Source organism: Monopterus albus, unplaced genomic scaffold (genome assembly GCF_001952655.1).
Source record: "Monopterus albus unplaced genomic scaffold, M_albus_1.0 scaffold14.1, whole genome shotgun sequence".
In the NCBI taxonomy this organism is placed as follows: domain Eukaryota; kingdom Metazoa; phylum Chordata; class Actinopteri; order Synbranchiformes; family Synbranchidae; genus Monopterus; species Monopterus albus.
Genome location: NW_018127894.1, coordinates 3567689 through 3574641, shown reverse-complemented (window position 1 = coordinate 3574641; position 6953 = coordinate 3567689). Strand labels below are relative to the sequence as shown.

The 6953-nt window shown below is 38.0% G+C and overlaps 1 protein-coding gene across 2 annotated transcripts in view; it reads left to right on the top strand.

Moving 5' to 3' along the window:
• Positions 1-6953, top strand: part of b4galt2 (UDP-Gal:betaGlcNAc beta 1,4- galactosyltransferase, polypeptide 2) — a 135091-nt gene that overhangs the window by 38559 nt on the left and 89579 nt on the right. The gene's annotated exons all lie outside the window — the stretch shown is intronic.

Genomic DNA, 6953 nt, shown 5'->3' with positions numbered 1-6953 from the left:
ATCCTATTGACTTTGATGTTCCCCTGAATATTCCTCCAGCACCACCGTGAGGTTGAGGTTTGTTGCTTTGAGTGAAATGAAATGTCATGCGGGTTGTGTCGGACCATTTTAGTCATTTTTGTCATCCCACACGTCCACCCAGACTTTGTCGTTCAGTATACAGTGTTACTAACAATGACTTTTGTTCTTGTATTAATTACTGCAGCTGCTAGAGATGGCCTATTTATAACATGTAGCGATGATATTAATCTTTTGTAGTGCAGGTTGCCCTCTCTGAAGCATAATTATGGGTGTTATTAAAGCTGATAACTGTCATTAATTTGGGTGATAATATGCAAACTAGCAACCCAGATTGTCAGAAAATCGAATATTCCAAATGATTTTCATGAAACGAAGACTCCTAGATCTCCACTCATACACTAGCAAATACACATTAAATGTCAAAATATTAAAAAAAAGTGATGTTTTGCACAGCTGTCTTTAGTGTGTGCACAGTTTTGGGATATCTGTGCTCATTTTTCAGGATGACCCTGATACATGTTATCAGATAATATATTGTATCATTTGGCCCATTGTGTTTCATACTAGGTGTAAGGAAGACTAAAGACCTTTCAGGTTAATAATTTGCCATAGAGAAATGGGTGATGGAGGAGGAAGAGACAGAATAAATGAGAACAGGAGCACAAAATGAACGAGTAAATGGAAAGATAAGCTGAGGAGGGCTGGAGGAGAGAGATGAGCTGACGATGAACAGATTAAAGATAAATAAGTGGTGTGGAGGAAGGGGGAGGGGGCTTGTGAGAAGAAGTTGGAAAAATGAAGAGGAGGATGGATTGAAGACGAGTTTAGTATGCTGGAGACAGCAACAGCAAGGAGTCTGGAAAAGCCACATCCTCTGTGTGCTGAATAGATCCATTTATATTGTTGGTAGGGCACACACACACACACACACGCACGCACACAGAAAATGATCTAAGTGGTTTAATTGATAACTAGTGTGCCTTAATATTCACTAGCAGCCACTTTCCTGCTGTAATGAGGAGCTGTTACATACGAAAATTAGCAGTGTACCAGAGTCCTCCTGTGCCAAGAAACACTTTAATTGGACCTTTGTTACATTCATATCAATATTTTAAAAAGTACAGATGAAATTTTGTATATAAACTTCATTTGGGAGCATGCCTAATCTTTTAATCAGTGTTTAGTTATAAGTCTTTGGCTACTTTTTCCTCAGTTTGGTATTGCTGAGAGTTTTGCCTTCCCTCTTGTGACACCATCTGGTGATTCATCTTAATGGATCTAACTAATGCATCAGCTAACACCTCTATCCAGGCTATTAGGTGACTCACACAGACACCCAGGTGTGGGGAAAGAGGATGAAAGATGATTTATTTAGTGGGGCCCTGCAAATATTTGTTTGATGTCTTATCTCCAATGTGAAGGTTTGAGGTTTTGCACATCAGCAGACATCTGGCAAATTAGTTGGGCGAGGTCGTCGTATCAGTCAGCAGGGTGGGTATGTGAAAGTGGAAGATGCTGGTTGCAAACTGGATTTTACCGGGTGAATGAGCAAGTTGTTCTGGTTGTAGTCTGGTTAGGTCTGGGAATCATTTAGACTTCATCGATATATATGATTCTAAGAAAAATCAGACTTCCCAGCATGCATTTTTTTCAGAGTGAAGACTCTCCAGAGACCTTTTTTTTTGCTTTTTGTATTGTAGTAGTAGGTAGTGCGTGATTGTGTATTGTTAAAAGGTAAAATAAAGACACTAGGGATGAAACAATAACAACAAGAACCCACGGTTGGTTTTGCATCTGTGTGTCCTGTTTGTTTGCTCTTCTCTGTTAAAGTGTAGCACCCTGCCGTTCTCCGGCTGTTTCTGTGAGAGGAATCCGGTACTGTCTCAGTTCTAAACAGGGCTACCATTGCCTTTTTAGGCAGCATTTGCAAGTTGCTATGCATTTTGTCAGTTTCCTTTGCACCTGTGTCATTTCTTGAAACAGGAAAAGTGAAATGCTGCCAAACAACGACAATAAAAGCTGATAATGGAGAAGCCAGTTTCAAATTCTGTGACCTTAACACAGTCATATTAGAAAAATAACCACGTGATATCTTAGTAGATACATCACAGTCCCACAACAGTGCTGAGAAAATTTTATATTGTGACACTGTGGAATTACAAATATCATTACATGTTTTATCTTTTCATGTAGGACTGCTGACTCATGTTTTTAGTGTCACATCAATCCTTGGCCTCGTGTTACCTCACATAAAAATGATTGCAGTGAGTTCCATACAGCGAGGTTTGCATTTCTTTAACTTGGGGAAAGAGAGCACTGCTGTTGGACCCATACACTCTACCGGTAGTTTAGCTATCAGGAGAGAAAAGTTGGATCAGTACAGTTGCAGTCAGAGCTAGCGTTAGCATTTACACTTTACTGGGAGAACATGCAGTTTTAGTGTGATATATACAGTATGCCTTAATGTGTTACTGTCAGTATAAAAACAAATGATACAATGGCATTAAGGAGGCTATACCACAGATTGATTATAAATGTTTATGTAGTGATGATAAAGCTGTCGAACAGTGAGTTGCATAAAATTAATGACACATTTTATTGCTCATTTGAAATTATTCTGCGCTGTTAAAGTACAGGCTTTCAGATAAAGGATGTTTTCAGCCCGTACAGTATAGCCCTTTAAATTTATAACCCTTCATTCAACTACAGCCTAATGTATTTTGATGAGACTGAAATTACACTCAGATATAAATTATTAAAATGCAGTAGAAATGTGCGCTCTGCAGTGACTTGTATGCAGCCAATAAACAGCATGTCCCTCTTGATGCCTCTGTTTATCTGTCAAGTTCTTTTTTTTTTTTGGGCTTTGTATATCTTTATGAGAATTTAGCTGCGACTCCCCGGGGTGCTAAATTGCTGTTAGACAACGTTGTGCACATGATTAGCTGAACGAATGTAAGTACACGAGGGTGTGATTCATCAAACCTGCTTCTCAGTCTCCGCGTTGCTGCCTGAGAGCCTAAAGGAAGACATGTAACGGTTCATCTGCTGTGGATGAAATTACCATCCATTTATGAAACAGCAGACTTCAACACTGTAGGCATTTTCTCACTTCACATGCACAATATAGAGAACTGAGCCTAAACATCGGATACCTGCTACAGAAATTAATTAGCGCTGAAATGATTTGCTGATTAGTCTCTCAACAGAAGTGAATACATTTGCTTGAAGGTGATAAATTTGATTAGGACATTGTAACTGTGCAAAAAAAGAGAATAAAGGTCAAAAGTTTAAGGCTAAAATCAGATCTTTCCAAATATCTGTCTGTGTCTCTCTGAACTTCTTTGCCTGAAGTGTGCGTGCCTTGCTAATGCTACTGGTCCCAGGTTACTAAATGCATGTGCTGTCCAAATTTGAATCAGATTTTTTTCAAAAGCAGCAGAAGCTCTTCATATGTGACTACCACTTCTTATTCCATCACTTATTTAAATACCTGAAACTGTCCTAAAGTGATCTTTATTGTACATCAAGCGTTTCATAGTCGGCAGTAATCATTGTCAGTGAAATACTCCTGCACAAGTGCCTTTACTGTACAGCTTCCACAGAGAAGCACTTTAAATAAGAGCACAGTTACTGCTTCCTCTAGAGACAAGCTCATTGACCGCACTGTCAGTTGGGCACAGACACACACACGCTGTGTTTTCATTACTTGTAGGGACTTTACATTGACTTACATTTATTTCCTGTAGACTTATCCTAATCTTAACCATAACCACTACTATTTAGAGAAGGGGTATTTTGGAGGTGTTGAATTTTCAGACAAAAGGAAATGCCCTGAGCACAGACTTGCCTGAGACTGTCATCCCCTCACCTCACCTGTCTGTGTGTGTGTGTTTGTGTGTGAGCCTGACACAGACAGTGTGAGTTCCAATTGCAAAGACACACACACACACACACACACACACACACACACACACACACACACAGACTGGATAATGACTCACTCACAGACGGTGGGAAATCAATGCACTCAACCATCCAGGTACTTCCCTTGAGTTATGGTTGTCATTTAAAAGTTTGCTTTCCTGATCATAAAACTGGTTTTGCTTTTTGTTCATTTATTTATTTATTCACTTTCCATCTGCTGCAGTTATTCTGGGGCTTTTTCTCTGGTGCTTCTCACATTACCAGTCAAAGTGCAATATACGATTGATTCATTGTGTATGTAAAGAAACACCACAAAAGCCAGGAACGAGCTCTTCTGCACCAAATATAACCTCTTTATGGTGAAAGGTGGAAGTTAAAGAAACATTTCAGCGGTATGCTGTACCAGATATTGCCATTTTCTACTGTCAGTTTCGCACTTGACTTATTTTCCTAATGACCCAGTATTTACTACAAAAATTCATGTGACACCCTAAAAGAAACCTTCAGGCCCCCTGTTGTCACACATGGTCAACAGAATATGACATAAACATCAACAGTGAAACTTGGTAATTTGGTTTCTTTTAGTTGGCGGCATCCTGGTGAGCGATGCTACTGCCCACCAGTGTTTGTCATGGCTGCTAATGAGTGGTGGCTCTGTCTTTATCATCCTCTACTGATGTTGCTTTATGTTGCCCAGGCCTTTGTTGCATTCTCTGTTAAGTGTTTAGCTAATTTGACTTGTACAGTGCACTTCGACTTTAGCATAAAGTGGTAAATTGTACCATACGATATCATATTTTTATTCTACCTCTATAAAATTAAAGTCATTATTCAAGCCAAACTGCCAAATAAGTGGTACAAATGTAACTACAGCTTCTACATTTTGAGGATTTGCCCATTCTCTTGGTCTTATGTGATAGTAAACGGAATATCTTTGGCTTTTGGTTTGTTCACTGGCCAAAACAAATGATTTTTATTGTCATTATATAGTAAATCCTTTTTTAAAAATAATTTAATATTTAGTTCATTAATGAAATATTTCCTATGGGGTTTTCTTGTAAAGAAACAAAAGCTGTGTGCATTGTTTTGTCACTAAAACGTGTGTTTCCACGAGGCCTTTTCTCCTGAGCGCATTTACATGTTTCTCTGATATTTTAAATCCTGCACTGTTTACATTGTCAGCTTGTCGTCAGCTAGGAGAAACAGTTCAGTTTGTGATAACTAAGCTTTTCTATCGGGTATATTTGCCTTTTCTCCATGTGCTATTGTAGAGCTGCAACGTAATAAGGAAAAACTACAAATTGGAAAGAGCCAGTCAATAGAGCAGCAATGCAATGGCAACAGCATCTCTTTTCATCTTATCACATCTGATCTCCTAACAGGGGGAATTAAAATTGCCTTTGCCCTTCACGCTCGAGTTTGGAAAGATGATCTGCACTGGGTGCATTTCATCATAATGACATCATCTGACTGTGCTTCATATCAGTGTGTCAGAGTCGATCAGAGCTCACATAACCAACCAGAGATCTCAGAGATTAAATCAGGAGCAAAGTCAGTTTAGTGCAGCACATACTAGTCCTGAAAGCTTTGATCAGTAGTCTGTCAGAGTCACAGTCATCAGGATGATACATTTTTCCATGATGTCTTTTGCCTTATCTCATCTGTTCACATTAAGACATTATTGCTGTGCATAAAAAATCACCTTGGTTGTACAGTACTTCGCCTAATGACACAGCTGCGCTATATTAGGGCAGCTATGTGAATATACAGTCCTCCGTCAGCTATCACAAAATGAGATTGCATCCCAACTTTCTCCTAAACCTCATATGCCTTTTGTCCTGCTGGTAAAATTCAGTTTCTCTCCTGCTGCTCCTCATGCTTTGTTTTTTTGTTTTTTGTTTTTGTTTTTGTTCCCTGTAGATCAGTATATTCTGCTTTAAAGCATGCATTGACCATAAACTACATCTCCCACAATGCATTTGGATTGTTACTCACAAAGTAACGGCATCTCTCCACTTTAAGTGGAATCTAGAAATGTCTATGGGTGAGGAGGGATCTACTTGGTGTGTTCAAGGACAGGCAGCATCACCTTGTTGTTGTTGTTGTAAAATGCTACTTCTGTCACACTTGTTGGTTGTGCCATAGTTCTGCCCCCCTTCACTGTGACAAAAAAAAGTTCTGAATAAAGTTACTCTCATAAGTTGTTTTTGATATTTCCCTGATTTACTTGAATAACACCTGAAAGGTTTTGCTAGCTGAAAGTATGCTGAAGTAGAATTTTCCCATTCATTTGAATGGGGCAAGATTTTCAAATTAAAGCTAAATATTTTAAAAGTATGAAGTTTATAAAACATCTGAATAGAAGCATGAATGTCCTTGAAGAGCTGAACATTTTGATAGCTGAAAGTATGCTGAAGTAGAATTTCCCCATTCAATTAAATTGAGCAAGATTTTACTGAAAAACACTAAATAGTTTAAAAAGTATGAAGAATCAGATGAATCAGCATCCATACAAATATATTTTTTTGAATCGCTCTTGGTCTGGTCCCTCCCCTGAGACCAATTTGCCATGGGAGACCCTTTCAGGGGCTAATGCCCCAGACAACTCAGCTCCCAGGATCATTGGGACACACAAACCTCTCTACCACGTTAAGGTTGCGATTCCAGGAGTGGTTTTTAATTTGGGTGTTACTAAATTACATCAGATCTGTCAATATGTGTCTCACAGTCCTGTCATGTAATTCAGTAATGGGTCTGGCCAAATTGATTTGTTTTCATTCATCCATCCATTCTTCATTATCTATATAATCATTTTTTCAATAACTATAATATAAAATATTAAAATATAAATAAATAAATACATAAAATATAAAACTTTATATATGATATATAATATACTAATATATAATAGAATATATTATAATTATGTAATATATTAATAATAATAGAATCTCATATAATAATAATATCAACATAATTTCTGAATAGGGTTTATAAAAACAATC